This window comes from Podarcis melisellensis (genome assembly GCF_964234715.1).
Source record: "Podarcis melisellensis genome assembly, chromosome: 10".
Lineage (NCBI taxonomy): Eukaryota > Metazoa > Chordata > Lepidosauria > Squamata > Lacertidae > Podarcis > Podarcis melisellensis.
In genome coordinates, this window is record NC_138542.1 from 11,660,948 (window position 1) to 11,677,473 (window position 16,526).

A 16,526-nucleotide genomic window follows, 5' to 3' on the forward strand; every position below is an offset into this window, starting at 1 on the left:
GGACTAGAGCCAAGCACAGTGGGCAAGTGGGGGGTTCAAGCTTAAAAAAACCCCAAAGGCAGCAGCAATAGCCCTTTATAGACTGGATTCCCAGTCTTCTGAATTCTCCAGTAGTCATTGTGCTGCTTCTCTACATTTTTCCATACCAGACTGTTTTTTTCCGCCTTGTGTTTTCTTCAGCCTTCCCCTTCCCCGCTGGCAGCTTGCCATTGCATCCAGTCTTGGACGGATGGAGAGCTCAGATAAATAATGGTCGCTCGGCCCTTAAAAGGCTCGTGAGTTACGATGGCGCTTCAAATTAGGTAGAGCTGCCTTAGCCAATGTTGAAACATTGCTGGCTGGCCCAAAATCACTGCCCGGCTCATAACATGGAAAGGCGTCGGGAAGAGTGCAATGCGCTGTTTGCCAGCCTGCTCAAAGGCCGAGCCTGTATTGCCATACCAGAGATGCCACAACTGGCCTCATGTGACATTTAGAGAGCCGCTGTGATTAGAGCGTCGGACTGGGGGTTGGGAGACCAGAGTTCAAATCCCCACTTGGTCAAACAGCTCAATAGGTGACTATGGGCCAGTTAATGTCTCTCAGCCTAACCTACCTCACAGGGCTGTTGTGAAAATAAAAAGTGGCAACAGAGAACCATGTTTGCCGCTACGAACTCCTTGGAGGAAAAGTAGGCTATAAATGCAATAAATCAGGGGTCAGCAAGGTTTACCTTGCCGAGGCCGGTTCACTCCAGCAGAGACCCCTCTGTGGGCTGGATCGGACCTGCACCTGAACGCGTGCACCCGTGATTTCTTGCATCTGCGTCTGATCTCATTATCTTATTTTACTATTATTTTCTAAGAGAAAATTCTATGCCACCTTTAAATAGACACTCCCAGGGCAGTTTATTTGAATAGATATAAAGCGCACAGTAGATGCAAAACAGATTGGAAGAATCATTGAACGCGAGGATTGAAAAGGCAGCGGTGACAACCTAAAGAAGGTTGCTGCAGAAGGACTCGTGTCTTTGCTTGCAGGACATCAGGAAATCGTTGAAAGTCTACAAGTTTCTGTGTGTTGAGGAGGCGAAGACCTTACAGACTATGTTAATGTGCTCATGTGTATATGCAGTTGTATGAATGTGGCACATCAGGGGGTTGGACTCTTCGTATGTATATAAAAAAATCTCTGTGGAAATGTATTTTAAAAAAAAAGTTTTTAAAAATATATTGAATTTGCCATTAGCTCACCAGCACCATCTAGTGTCACATTTGCAGAATGCACTTAAAACGTTATAGTTGCAGCTGTATAGGTAAAGTTAAAGGGACCCCTGACCATTAGGTCTAGTCGTGATTATAGCTGAGTCCTAAATGAACCTTGGGTCCCTTCCTATTCTTCTATGATAAGCCCTCACTAGTAGGAACTAAAAGTGCAATATGAACTATACTTTTTTTGTTTTGTTTTTAAGTTCTTTCTGTCCCGCCTTTCAGTCCTTTGTTTGCAGTTCCTCCATTATTTGCAGGAAACAGTGGAGTGAACTCAACAACTCCAAAAAGACCTCATACCTGAGGACATGGCAAGCGCTGGCTGTTGTGACATGACATTCTCAGCAAGTCTTATGATCGGCCCCAAAGTGCAGTAAATTACTCAAAACATCTCTGTTAAGTACAGTAAATAGCTCCATGAAGGAAACCCTAAACAAAGAGAAAAGCTAGGTTCCCTCTGTCCCTTTGCTCTGAGTAACCGCTGCTTTGTTTTCAGCTTGGTCACTGTATAATCTCCAAACACAAAGAAAGGACACCCTACGTTACAGTAATCATTGCTGGGTTGGAGGTAGAATTATCTCTTCAAAAAAGAAATAACCTATTTAAAAAGGGAGGATTGGTCACATTCTAGACAGGTCCATACCATCCTCTGAATGCTACACACTAATGGGGACTATAGGCATGTCATTTTCAATAACAGATCTCTAAACAATGAGTGATACCCAACTTTAGTCACACTCCAAGTAGATCCATTGAAATTGATGAACAGGAGTTAGTTGGGTCTCACTCAATGCAATTAGGAAAAGCAGAAAAATAGAAATAGACTGCAGTCACACCTCACTTCACCCCATTTCCCTAACTGTTCATTTCTGCATTATATTTGAGTCTTTGCATGATGTAAAAGCTGCACTAGTTTCTGTATTATCTGATTCCAGGAAAAAATACTTTTGTGTACAAATCGTTGCTGTTTTGAATGAGTGTGATGCGATACTGCAAGAAACTTTGCACATGAGAGTTGAGATTGTGGGTGGGATGAATAATAATAATAATAATAAAATTTATTATTTGTACCCCGCCCATCTGGCTGGGTTTCTCCAGCCACTCTGGGTGGCTTCCACAAAGACCAAAAATACACTAAGATATCACACATTAAAAACTTCCCTGAACAGGGCTGCCTTCAGATGTCTTCTGAATGTCAGGTAGTTGTTTATCTCTTTGACATCTGATGGGAGGGCATTTCACAGGGCGGGCGCCACTGCTGATAAGGCCCTCTGCCTGGTTCCCTGTAGCTTCGCTTCTCGCACTGAGGGAACCGCCAGAAGGCCCTGGGCGCTGGACCTCAGCGTCCGGGCAGAACGATGGGGGTGGAGACGCTCCTTCAGCTATACTGGGCCGAGGCCGTTTAGGGCTTTAAAGGTCAGCACCAACACTTTGAATTGTGCTCGGAAACATACTGGGAGCCAATGTAGGTCTTTCAAGACTGGTGTTGTATGGTCTCGGTGGCCGCCCCCAGTCACCAGTCCAGCTTAAAGAAGCCAATCTGGATGCCCGCTAGATATTTTGGACTGCAATTACCACCATCCCTGACCATTAGCAATGATAGCTGGCCTGCAGCTGATGGAAGCTGCGGTCCAAAATATCTAGAAGGCACCAGGAAGGCTGCAGTCTAGTTTACAAATACAGTCACATTGCTAGGTTGTAATCCTATACACAAGGGATGCAGGTAGCATTGTTGCCTAAACCACTGAGCCTCTTGGGCTTGCCGATCGGAAGGCCGGCGGTTCAAATCCATGAGACGGAATGAACTCCCGTTGCTCTGTCCCAATTTCTGCCAACCTAGCAGTTTGAAAGCATACCAGTGCAAGTTGATAAATAGGTACCACTGCGGAGGGAAGGTAAACGGTGTTTCAGTGCGCTCTGTCACTTGTCACTGCGTCCCGTTGCACCAGAAGCGGTTTAGTCATGCTGCCCACATGACCCGGAAAGTTGTCTGTGGACAAACGCCGACTCCCTCAGCCTGAAAGTGAGATGAGCACCGCAACTCCATAGTCGCCTTTAACTGTCCAGGGCTCCTTTACCTTTTTTAAGAAATACCAAAGGGGGGGGGGCAACAGAGAAAGTTTCTGAGAGCATGAAGGAAAACTGCACAGAACAAAGTCTTTAGGTTTATTGCAGGTCATTCTGTCCATAAGCATCGTCTTTATATAAACAACAACAACCCCAACCACATCCAGTTATTCTTCCTGGAATTCTAACAGCTTTAAAAGAAGAAGAAGAAGACTCCTGATTCAATTGAGCTTTCTTGAAAGGTGTCTACTTTCTAGTTTATTTGCTTTTGCTGTTCAATACACCCTTTTAGATACAGGAACCCATCTGATATTGAATCCATTCTGGTATTTTCACTTAGAATCTGAAAACAAAATCTGGAAAGCAGGGGTATTTTTGCTTTCATTTCATTAACAGCTGTTTTTTCATTTCAGATTCCTGATTCATTTTGTTCTTCCGTGAAAAGGCTCTGGTTTCCACTGTTCAGGGGTACCCTTTCAAATACAGGAATCCCTCTGATATTGAATCCATGCTGGTATTTTCCTAAAACAGAATACAGAAAGCAAGAAAACGCCTTTCTCTCTTTCTTTTTATTAGCCATGAATATGCAGCACTGAGGAGGATAATATTGTTACAGCTGAAATGATGGGCGTAGCCAGGGGGGCAGGGAGCGGCAGCTGCCCCCACTAAATCAATAAAAAACATATCTGAGATTCTGCCTCCCCTAACAAAAGGCCTCCCCCCCCCAAAAAAAAAATCCTGGCTACTCTCATGAGTAAACAAAACAAGCAGTCTGTTGCACCCCATCCTTCATCGATTGTTCAATTTGGCCAGCTCACCGTATTATTTATTACAATTATATTGGCTATTTCATAAAGCCACTTTCGACATCAGGAGGAGGTGGGATTGCGGGCTCATGCCCCCAACACGTGTGCGGGACTGTTTCCAGTTCAGTGCAATTAGGGGAATCCTCGGGCTGCATCATCCCCTGAGCCAGCCAATCAGCTGGCTCGGGGTGTGTGGCTTGCCCCATTTAAGGCAAGCGCGGCCCTGGGATCTCCCTCTTTGGTCCGCACAGCTGTTGTGGTTTCCCACCCACTCGCCCTTTAAGGTCTCCCTTCTGACCTTGCTATGGACTTCGGTTGGTCGCCGTTAAGGGGCCTGGTAGGAATTGTTTCCACTTGGCAAATTGGTACCGGCCATTTGGTTTTTTGCCTACCTCGTAGCAAATCGTCACAACTCCTTGGTTTTGGCGGTTAGGCATTGGTAGGGGTATTGGTATGTAGATGTGTTGGGGGGAGGAGCGCCATCACCTCCCCCAAATATTGAAGGGTAGTCCGGTAAAGGATTCCAGGGGGCGTTGCCTCGTCTGAAGCCTATGGAGGCCAGGGCCTAAAGCGCCCCCCCGATTGGTGACCCCGGGGGAGTCCCTAGTTGATGTGCATCAGCAGGGCTCCCCCTGCTGGTGTTGACCCTTCCCAGTTTTCAAGCTAACAGGCTGAATCTGGGTAGTCTGATAGGACCAATGCCTAAACCAATACCGCTCTTACCTGTAACCAATAAAGTTGTGGCCAATTTTAGCCCATTAACCTTAAACAATTGTGTCCTGTGTCTTTATTCCTACTGGGGGGGGAGGCGGGAACTCACCAAGCAACAGGCAACCTGTTGGCATTCTACTGTAAAGTTCTGGTGTACATGTGGATGTGTTTAGAAAATGGCACAGATGAAAGCAAATGTTTTGCAGACAGATCCCTCGCACTTCTTTTGATCCTTCTGGATCTCCTTCCTCAACAGAACGTCTATTCAAGAGTTAGATCTCTTATTTCTTTGAGAAGCCTCAAAGATGATGGTGGCAGAGGATTGAAAGCTGTAATACAGTTAAAACCAATCCTATATTAATAGACTTAGGAGACACTTTAATAGTAGGCTTGGTGGCTCAAAGGATTAATGAAATGATAGCTCTCAACATAATTGCAAGAATCCAGTCAAGTCATGCCCAGAGTCATATTGGGGTAACTGTAAGGATTTCAACCTCACAACACTATGGACTAAGCGAAGTAAAGGTAAAGGGACGCCTGACCATTAGGTCCAGTCGTGACCGACTCTGGGGTTGCGCGCTCATCTCGCTTTATTGGCCAAGGGAGCCGGTGTACAGCTTCCGGGTCATGTGGCAAGCATGACTAAGTCGCTTCTGGCGAACCAGAGCAGCGCACGGAAATGTCATTTACCTTCCCGCCAGACTAGTACCTATTTATCTACTTGCTCTTTGATGTGCTTTCGAACTGCTAGGTTGGCAGGAGCAGGGACCGAGCAACGAGAGCTCACCCAGTTGCGGGGATTCGAACCACCGATCTTCTGATCAGCAAGTCCTAGGCTCTGTGGTTTAACCCACAGTGCCACCCGCATCCCTATGGACTAAGCGAAACTTACAGAAAAATAAGAAAGCAACATGGAGGACTACTATGGAAGAATAGAAGCCCTTTTGGGAACATCTGGGAGTGGGGATCACAATCAGACGAAATCGCGAGCAGGATTTGAAATATGAGCATGATAATATAGGAGACAAAAGAATAAGTTTTAGGGAAAATGTTTATTAGATTGCAGCATGTAAATGGCACACGACTGAGAACAGCATGGAGGAAAAGGAGGAAAGTCAAAGTTTAAAGAGAAATGTACAAAATTTGGAATTTATATGTATTTTTTTTAAAGTTTGGTAAAAATTTGATACCAATACAACAACAAACAAACAAACAACCCTGTAGCTAGAAGTGCTGTTTGCAGCCAGCCTATGCAACTGATTCCCAGAAACGGATGAGTGAATCTGTTAGTTTCGATTTCTCTCGAATCTTCATTTTTCAAATCCTATTTTCAGTTCTCCTCATTTCAGCATCAGTTTGTTCATTTTTTAAAAAAAGTCATTCTCATAATACATGCCATTTTGCCTCACAGACACAAGTTCCCAGAGCAATTTTCCTGAATACAATGCATTGCCATATGTTATTTTCATTAACATGTGGGTTCTTATGCACTGTTTTAACCTTGCACATGCATTTTTCTGAACATTACTTGACTGGAGGGCTGTGTTTGAAAATTTGGAAAAGTGCCACATTTTGAAGACTGCTGTGATTCAGTTCCGGCAAAAATCTGTTTGCCTTTCAATGCGAACTGAGTCGAACCTCTGCCCCATCTCTATTCCCAAACAAGTGTCATATATTTTTAAAAATAAATTTATTTACAATTTTCATTCATGACAAAAGAAAAACAACAACAAAGAAACTAAAAGAATGGAAGACAAAAGTTGAACAAGTGAAATCTTCAATGATACATTGGGCAATAGATATTGGTTATCACAGAAATGGAGGTATGGGAAAGACTGTGGAACATGGACATAAAATTTGCAGCATGTTATGGTTTAAGAGAAAACTATATTCAAATGTTGTACAGATGGTATCTAACACCAAGTAGATTGGCAAAAATGTATAAATCAAAATTGAATATGTTCTGGAAATACAAAAGGAAAGAAGGTACCTTTCTCCATATGTGGTGGCCTTGTATTAAGGTTAAAGTTTATTGGGAAATGATATATAATGAATTGAAAAAGGTGTTTAAGTTAACATTTGTGAAAGAAAAGAAACAGAAGCTTTTCTCTTGGGAATTATGGGATCAGAGTTACCAAAACAATATGGAAATTTATTTACGTATTCAACCACTGCTGTAAGAATGATATTCACCCAAAAATGGAAAGAAAAGGAAGTCCCGATAAAAGAATAATAGTTGCAGAAATTAATGGACTATGCAGAAATGGCAAAACTTACCGGACGAATAAGAAATCAAGACAACAGACTTTCTATCAAGGAATGGAAAGCATTTATTGAATATTTATTACAAACAAATTGTAAACAAATTAAAACATTAGCGGGGTTACTGTAAAAAACTTGCAGTTTCTAAAATGCATATTGTCAGGGTTTCAGGGAGAGAAGAGTAGATGGGGGAGGAGACAGAGAGCGAGGGGGAAGAATCCCAGAGAGATGAGGAGGAGGATGACGATGACCAAAGATCGTCCATGAGTTTGTCCAGTGAGTCAGAAGACTCCCAGAAGGGAGCCCCCCTGGTCAGACCAAAGGGGGACCAAGGGGGAAGCAGGGAGGAACAGGGGAGCGAAGGGAGAAGCCTCAGTAGGAGTAGGACACAGGAGCCAGCTTCTCAGCCGGAACGGAGTGAAGGGGGTGGAGTTACCAGGGTGTCAGAGGGAGCAGAGCGTGAAGGAGACAGGGGGAGAAAATCGGAGCAGGACGCTCAGCCGGAAGGGGTGGAAAGTAGCACCGGGAGCAGTGTAGCGGTCGAGAGAAAGGTCAGAAGCAACGTACGCGCGCCAAGTTCAAATGTAGAGGCGCGCGGAAGTGAGGAGAGCCCTGGGGAGGAGCCCGGCCCCAAAGCGAGAAGGAGGGGGGCGGAGGCGTCAGAGGATTCAGCCTCGGGCGAGTCCCGGCGAGGGGGAACCCAGGGGGGCAGAAAGACCCTGCGGAAAAGGAAGGAGAGGAAGAGGTGGTCCAGCACAAGCCTCTTAAATTGGTGCCGAGGCGGGACAGATTCAGAGGGTACTTCAGCGATCTAACGGTACAGACGTAGAGTCACAAAGATGGAATGTAAACGCAACCATGATCTTCAATAAAGACTTTCTGTAAATAAACCGGATTGGAATTGGGTCTCTTGTGAGCTGGGACCAGACGGGTGGCTCTGACAGTAAGTACCCTCCACAGAACGCAAAAAATTTTTTTTGCAAAGCTCACCAACGGGAGCAGCCATGAGCGCGGAGGAACAGCTGCTTACGCTGAGGAATCAGGTTACCGAACTCACAGCTGCAGTCATTGCATCGCAGAAGAAGAATGACGAACTGGACAAGACTTGCCAGGACCTGCGAACAAGGTGGGAGCAGGCAAGCAGGGCAGGGGTTCCGGGGTCCAGATCGGAGGGCGTTGCACTTGGACGGCGGGGGGGCGCCCTAGTTACGCACTTTAATGGCAACCTAGAAGACTACACTAACTTCAGGGCAGACGTCGTGTATGCACTGCATTTGCTCCGTCATGATTTTAAAGATGAGGAGGAGAGAGTGGGGTTCATAATTTCGCATCTGCATGGGGAGGCCAGGACTTGGCTGCGCAATTTGTGGCGCGAAGATGGCCCTGCCCGCCGCGATTCTGATGAGTTTATTAAAGCGATGGATGCTTGTTTCCAGTCCTCTGTGGATGTGGATATTGCTCGCAAGCAGATGCACGGACTGCGGCAAGGCAAAGCCACTGTACGTCAATATCATTCTAAATTCTTTGCATTACTGACTGCATTGGGCTGGGAGAAGGATAGTAAACCCGCCAGAGATCTTTTCTGGGAAGGTCTTAGCCCCCCCCGTCAAGAATGAGATCGCCAGGGGAGATAGACCCCAAACCCTAGAAGACCTAGTGCAACGGGCTTTGGCTATTGGAATACGACATGAGGGGCGTCCGTGGCACGAGGGGGAGGGACCCCAGGTGCGTGCACCAGCGAGAACCCCCCCTTTTGTCCCCAGGGACTTCAGCCGGACGCACCCTTCGCCCTTGGGGAGGCAAGGAGAAGAGCCGATGGAAATTGGTGGTGCTAGGGCTCAGACACCATCCAGAGCCCCTGTTTCCGGTGCAGTGAAGGCGAAGCCTCCTAGAGGGACCAGGAAATGTTACATCTGTGACAGTGCACAGCATATGGCCAAGGAGTGCCCCCAGAGGCTCCAAAAGCACACTGCAGCTCTAGCAACAGTGGCAGCGGAAGTGGTGCACAGAGAGCAGCCTCAGGGAAACGACAGTGCCTGGCTGGAAGCGGAGCTACTGAGGCTCAGCCAGGCGGATCTGTAGAACAGTCCCCAGCATCCTTGCAACGCACAGACCCTTTGCCACCCAAGCCAGCAGTGCAACTCACTGCAACCCTTCAGCTGCCAAATGGACAATCCCTGGAGGTTCCCATCACGATCGATTCGGGAAGCAATGCGGATTTTGTGGGAATACAATTTGTCAAGCAGCATAGCATAGCACTCCTGCCTGCAACGACGCCTCTGAATGTGGTCACAGTGGACGGCAGAAAATTGCTGGGAGGGCAAGTTGTGCAGCAGACGCCTCCCATGGTGATGCAAATTGGAAATCATCGAGAAGTCATTAGCTTCAATGTCACCCACCTGTCAGACACGCCCATTGTGTTGGGCATGAGTTGGCTGGAGAGGCATAGTCCCGCTGTAGCATGGTACCAGCGGCAAATCACCTTCTGCTCATCGTATTGTGCTCAGCATTGCATCCAAACCAATCAGGAGGAGGGGGCCGAGCAGCAGCTGCAACTGGGCATGGTGCAGGCAGTGCCTCACAAGTACAAAGGATTCTTGGAGGTTTTCTGCGAGAAAGAAGCTGACCAGTTGCCGCCTCACAGGCCTTACGACTGTGCGATCGACCTGGTGCCGGGGGCGCAGCTGCCAACTGCAAAGCTGTATTCCATGTCTGAGGACGAGATGCAAGAGCTCAGGGACTTCATAGAGCATAATCTGCAGCGTGGGTTCATCCGGGAATCCAAAGCAGTGGGAGGCAGTCCTGTTTTCTTTGTGAAGAAGAAGGACACGCCCCAAAAAAGACTGGTTGTGGACTACCGGTTCATCAACAGGCTGACTAAGCCCAAGGCCTTCCCCATGCCCAGGATTGACGACCTCCTAGCGACCGTTAGGAAGGGTAAGATCTTCACCAAGTTGGATTTGCGTGGAGCGTACAATCTCATCCGCATCCGGAAGGGCGATGAGTGGAAGACTGCCATGTTCACGCCTCTAGGCACGTATGAATACAGAGTTATGCCGTTCGGTCTCCAAAATGGCAGCCACGTTTTCCAAGCATTTATGCATCACGTGTTGGCGGGACTCCTCTACAAGAAGTGTGTATGTTTTCTCGACGACATCCTGATCTTCTCGGAATCGCCGGAAGCTCACGAGAAGGATGTAAAGGAAGTCCTACAGAGGTTGAAGGAGCACAGGCTGTACGCCAAGTTGGAGAAATGCCAGTTTGATGTGACGGAGGTGGACTTCCTTGGCTACAAGCTATCCGACGAAGGGCTGGCTATGGACAGAGTCAAGGTCCAAGCGGTGTTGGACTGGAAAAGCCCACGCAATCAGAAGGAGGTCCAGAGATTCATCGGATTTGCCAATTTTTATCGCAAATTCATCAGAGGTTTTGCAAAGGAGACGGCAGCAATCACGGACACCCTCAGTTCCAAGAAGAAGAAGTTCGCTTGGACGGAACAGGCAGAGCGCTCATTTCGGAAGCTTAAAAGCCTCTTCGCCTCCGAGGAGCAGCTACTACACGTGAATCCCGGCAGGCCCATGAGGGTGGAAACCGACGCGTCAGACAGAGCGGTGGGAGCCGTCCTTCTGCAGGAGGATCCGCAAGGCAATTGGAGGCCGGGCGCCTTCTACTCCCGGAAGCTCAGCAAGACGGAGAGGAACTACACCATATGGGACAGGGAGCTGTTGGCCATTCATGCGGCTTTCAAAGCGTGGCGGCACTTCCTCATAGGAGCCAAGCACACAGTGCAGGTCCGCACGGATCACAAGAACTTAGAGTATTGGCGAACGGCAAAGCTGCAGACCCAAAGACACATGCGCTGGGCAGAATTCTTTGCGGATTTCGACTTTAAAATAGAATACATCCCGGGGGACTCAAATGTTATAGCAGACGCACTATCCAGGAAACCGCAATACCTGGAGGAGACGACACCAATTGCAGCGAAGCACATTTTCGCACCGCAGGCGTGGGCGTGCGCTGCCATCACAGTCGACCTGGACGCAGTGCGACGCGCGTTGCAAGTGGATCAATTTGCACAGTCCAAGATGGAGGAGCTACGCAACGGGTCGCAAAGCGGCGATGAGTTCCAGTTGCGGGACGGACTCTTAACTCGCAAGGGTGCCCTTTATGTGCCTAACGACGAACTGCGCGCAAAGGTTCTGCAGCAATTGCACGACGCTCCCAGTGCGGGCCACTTCGGCAAGGAGAAGACACTAGAATTAGTGGCCAGGGACTTTTGGTGGCCCCAGATGCGGGGAGAGGTGGCGGATTACGTCGCCAGGTGTGACACCTGTCAGAGGTCCAAACCAGTACACCAGAAGCCGGCAGGATTGTTGGAACCGCTGGAAACGCCGCAGCAGCCGTGGGAGAGGGTAGCACTGGACTTTGTTACTGACCTACCCAGCTCCAGGGGCAAGACGGCGGTACTGGTGGTTGTGGACTTGTTCACCAAGATGGCGCACTTCATTCCTTGTGCCAAGGTGGCGACGGCAGAACAGACCGCCAAACTCTTCATCGACCACGTGTTCAGAGTGCATGGACTACCGCAGTCCGTCCTGTCCGACAGGGGGCGCCAATTTGTTTCCAACTTCTGGCAGAAGCTTCTGGGTATCCTGCATGTCAAGATCAACCTAGCGTCGGCGAGACATCCGCAGACCAACGGCCAAGCAGAGAGGGTCACCGCGATCATGCAGCAGTACCTGAGGTGTTACGCCAATCAGCGGCCCGCAGCGTGGGTGGACTACCTGCCGATGGCTGAGTTTGCCTACAACAACACGAAGCACGCATCGACCGGGGTGACACCGTTCTTCGCGAACAATGGCCGTCATCCCAGAACCTTTCCGAGACTTATGGCACCGGGAGGGGAGGTGCCTCAAGAGGCCGACCAGTTCGCAGCAGAGTTGCAAGAGGTGCACGAGGAGCTGCGGAGACATTTGGAACTGGCCAAACAGGCCTATAAGGTGCAGGCGGACAAGCACAGAAGGGAGGGAGAGGACATCCAGGTGGGGGATTGGGTATGGTTAGCGGCCCAAGCGATGCCAGCCAGATCGTTAGCCAAGAAGAAGCTAGAACACAGGCAGCTAGGACCCAACCAGGTTGAGGGTAGGATCAATCCTGTAGCATTTCGCCTGGCCCTTCCAGAGGGCTCCAGAGTGCACCCGGTCTTTCATAGGTCGGTGCTCACTCCCTACAAAGCCCCACACAGGTTTCAAGAGTCAGGAACAGTACCAGACCCGCGCAAAGAGTCGCCCAAGAGGGGGGGGTCGCCTAGGGCCGAACCACTCAACGAGGTCACAGAGATACTGGACTCGAGATGGGGGGAAGAGGGAGTTGAATACTTTCTCGCCAGAGAGGGCACCCCAGCCACTGCCAATAGTTGGGTGCCAAGCTACGCGTTAGACGAACCCCTTTTGAAAGATGAGTTCCATGCACTTTTCCCACATAGACCCATGCCAGCTGAGTACTTTGATGACTGGCTTTTCACGCCCACATTGTCAGATGCCACGTTCAGGGGCTTTTCTTCCGCCGAGGAGGGAACACCAGATTCAAGCCCGCCCAGGGGATCGTGCTCGGGGGTGGACACGGAAACCCCTTATTGGTGGGAGGAGCAACCAGAGGAGGAATGGCGTAAGAGGTGGATGATGGGTCCTTGGCGGGCAGCACCAGACGAAGTAGCAAAGGGTGAAGAGACTGAGACCGCGTTGGGTGAAGAACCCGGGTTCGAATACACATACACAGAACTGCCAGCAGAGGACATTGAAGTAGACGACCTGTATCCCGAATCTACACCAGAAGAGCCGCAGCTTCCACGACCTGCACCCGACGAGCGGGAGGGGGGAAGGGGGGGCTTCGAGGGGGGGATGGATGTCAGGGTTTCAGGGAGAGAAGAGCAGATGGGGGAGGAGACAGAGAGCGAGGGGGAAGAATCCCAGAGAGATGAGGAGGAGGATGACGATGACCAAAGATCGTCCATGAGTTTGTCCAGTGAGTCAGAAGACTCCCAGAAGGGAGCCCCCCTGGTCAGACCAAAGGGGGACCAAGGGGGAAGCAGGGAGGAACAGGGGAGCGAAGGGAGAAGCCTCAGTAGGAGTAGGACACAGGAGCCAGCTTCTCAGCCGGAACGGAGTGAAGGGGGTGGAGTTACCAGGGTGTCAGAGGGAGCAGAGCGTGAAGGAGACAGGGGGAGAAAATCGGAGCAGGACGCTCAGCCGGAAGGGGTGGAGAGTAGCACCGGGAGCAGTGTAGCGGTCGAGAGAAAGGTCAGAAGCAACGTACGCGCGCCAAGTTCAAATGTAGAGGCGCGCGGAAGTGAGGAGAGCCCTGGGGAGGAGCCCAGCCCCAAAGCGAGAAGGAGGGGGGCGGAGGCGTCAGAGGATTCAGCCTCGGGCGAGTCCCGGCGAGGGGGAACCCAGGGGGGCAGAAAGACCCTGCGGAAAAGGAAGGAGAGGAAGAGGTGGTCCAGCACAAGCCTCTTAAATTGGTGCCGAGGCGGGACAGATTCAGAGGGTACTTCAGCGATCTAACGGTACAGACGTAGAGTCACAAAGATGGAATGTAAACGCAACCATGATCTTCAATAAAGACTTTCTGTAAATAAACCGGATTGGAATTGGGTCTCTTGTGTGCTGGGACCAGACGGGTGGCTCTGACACATATGATCTAGATGAGGAAAAGAATCAATAGAGTCCCTTCGGATATGAAGAAGAGGACAAAAGAGGGTAAATTCATGGAGGAGGGAAGTCCCAAAACAAGTGTCTTTGCAGTCTCAAGTAGCAATGAACACAAACTGGAAGTAATTTTTTCCCAGCCCTGTCTCTAGCAGATTGGACAGCTGAGTCCCAGTAAATGGACACAAAATTCAGAAGGCATAACGAGACCAGAAGAACATGATTCATATGCTTTCATATGCCCCAAACCCAGGACAGCATCTCTGCAAAGGCTTCAGAAACAAAGGTTTGGTTGACATAGGAAATTTGGGTTTTACTTTACTCCCAGCCTGATGTTTTCAGTCATAGTTTTGCTATACAGCAGACTTGGAGGTAAAAGCAGCGACTGTGGGTTTCTTCCACAGATTTCAGGCTTTGTTTAAACTCAGCAGTGTAAGGCAAAGTATAGTCTGCCCCTCTTGCCTCCCTCTTCCATTCATGTGGACAAGAGGCAAAACAATGTGTTTAAGGGCCACATAGACAAAACATATGGATTTTTCACAGCTTTGGAGATAACTGATGTTTTGCTCATGTATCTGTTTGATTTCATGCACTTTTGTTTTCAGAACATGTTCGGGGCTGTCTGGTAGCCTTTGATTCTCAGCCATCTTTTTGTTTTTCCTCCCAAGACGTGCTGTTTAATCTTTCCTGTTCAGACGCCGGCATCACGGTGGGCAAAACATTAGGGAACAGAGGCTCCAAGTATGAAAGGAAAACAGACACCTGTTGCCAATAGAACATGCTGGTATAATGGCCATCTGATGTCCTAGTGGGATTTTGATTTTTTTTTAAAAAAGAAAATAAATATTATTGTTAATTTTTTCAAAAATAAAGACGTTGGTGAGCTTAGCATACGAGTCTGGCCATTGAGATGTATTTTTCCATTTTCTTTTATTTTTTGCTTTCAGCTTCACTTTTGCTACCAGGGCAAAAGGGGGAAGAAGAATGCAGTTGTTGTGGTTAAACCATCATTTATAAAGACAGGGAAAGTTGTTCTATGTGATGCTTCCTCCTTTTGCATCTTGAGTTCCGAAAGGAGCTCCTCTTTGTGCTATTTTTTTTTTAAAAAAATACAAAAATCAGTGTTTTAAAAGTCATCTTGAAAGGGGGCAGGGGGCAAACACACGTGACTTCCCAAATTGCCTGTAGCTTTCCTGGCACGGAATGGAGAAATATTTCTTCATCTCACGTTGCATAATCATTTTTGACGTATTGTTTGTTCCAGCTCAGGGTTGCTTTCATCAAACCACAAATCCAGCGGAATAGGAGAAATGTTCTTTCTCTTTTTCTCCCTTCCTTTCACAAGGCTAACGAGAGTAATCATGGAATACGGTGTACTAGGAAACATTGTTGTTGTTCACTAATATCCCCCTCTGCTGATGTGCGTCTTTTCTGTAGCTGCCCCAGTAAGCCTGCAGCTGACTTCTCAGCGGATTTTACTTGGCATAAAAACATGGAGGCTGCAATCCTATGCTCACTTACCTGCAATGGAGTAAGCCTCATTGAAATTAATTGGACTTACCTGTAATCATAACTAGGATTGCTCTGTAGAGATAAAAAGAGGATGGGGGGGATGCCTTATAACATGAAATACGTAAGAAATTATCTAATAATAATAATAATAATAATAATAATAATAATAATAATAATAATTTATTTACACCCCGCCCATCTGGCTGGGTTTCCCCAGCCACTCTGGGTGGCTCACAACAGAACACAAAAAACACGATAAAACATCAAACATTAAAAATTTCCCTAAACAGTGCTGCCTTCAGATGTCTTATAAAAGTCAGATACAGTCATACCTCATGTTATGTTTGCTTCATGTTACATTTTTTCAGGTTGCGTCCCATGGCGACCCGGAAGTACTGGAAAGGGTTACTTCCAGGTTTCACTGCTCGCGCATGCGCAGAAGTGCTAAATCATGCTTAGCGCATGCCAAATCGTGCCGTGCAACTGCGCAGATACGGCGCTTCAGGTTACAGGCTTTTCATGTTGCCAACGGACCTCCGGAACGGATCCCGTTCATAACCAGAGGTACCATTGTAGCTGTTTATTTCCTTGACATCTGATGGGCGTTCCACAGGGCGGATGCCACTATCAAGACGGCCCTCTGCCTGGTTTCCTGCAACCTCACTTTTCACAGTGAGGGAACCCTCTAAGAGATTGTTTATGTATGCAACAACAGCAGCAAGAATTTTATTATCACCAGCATGGAAAACAGAGAAAACGCCAACGAAGGAAAAACGGAAGTAAAGCTTATGGACTACGCAGAACTGGCTAAGCTGACAGAGAGGATACATGAGAGAGAGAGAACATCGATTTCAAAAAGGAGTGGGAACCATTTATAAACTTTACAAAAAGACAGTACAGTGGTACCTCGCAAGACAAAATTAATTCGTTCTGCGAGTTTTTTCATCTTGCGAATTTTTCGTCTTGCGAAGCACGGATTCCCATAGGAATGCATTGAAAATCAATGCGTTCCTATGGTCAAAAAAGTTTAAAAATCACCAAAGTGTACAGTACTGTACATTTTCTAAGACTCTGGGGGACAACTCGAAGAAGGTTCCTCTTCCACTCTTTGCTTCTTGCTGAAGAACCTGTCCATGGTCTGCTGCTTCATCCACCTTTTCAGCACCTCCCTGAAAGACACATGACCCTTGTATCAAAAGTGTTTGCAAGGTCAC

At 48.1% G+C, this 16,526-nt stretch overlaps 2 long non-coding RNA genes across 2 annotated transcripts; one reads left to right on the forward strand and one right to left on the reverse strand.

Moving 5' to 3' along the window:
* Positions 1-3,400: 3,400 nt before the first annotated feature.
* On the reverse strand, positions 3,401-5,505 carry LOC309379394. The gene is made up of 2 exons (XR_014172474.1): positions 4,941-5,505; positions 3,401-3,836 (listed from the first exon to the last, which is right to left on the reverse strand). It is a non-coding gene; the product is annotated as an uncharacterized lncRNA (long non-coding RNA).
* Positions 5,506-7,157: 1,652 nt separating this feature from the next.
* On the forward strand, positions 7,158-14,616 carry LOC309379704. Its single transcript, XR_014172611.1, has 2 exons — positions 7,158-7,257; positions 13,797-14,616. It is a non-coding gene; the product is annotated as an uncharacterized lncRNA (long non-coding RNA).
* The last annotated feature ends 1,910 nt before the right edge of the window (positions 14,617-16,526 follow it).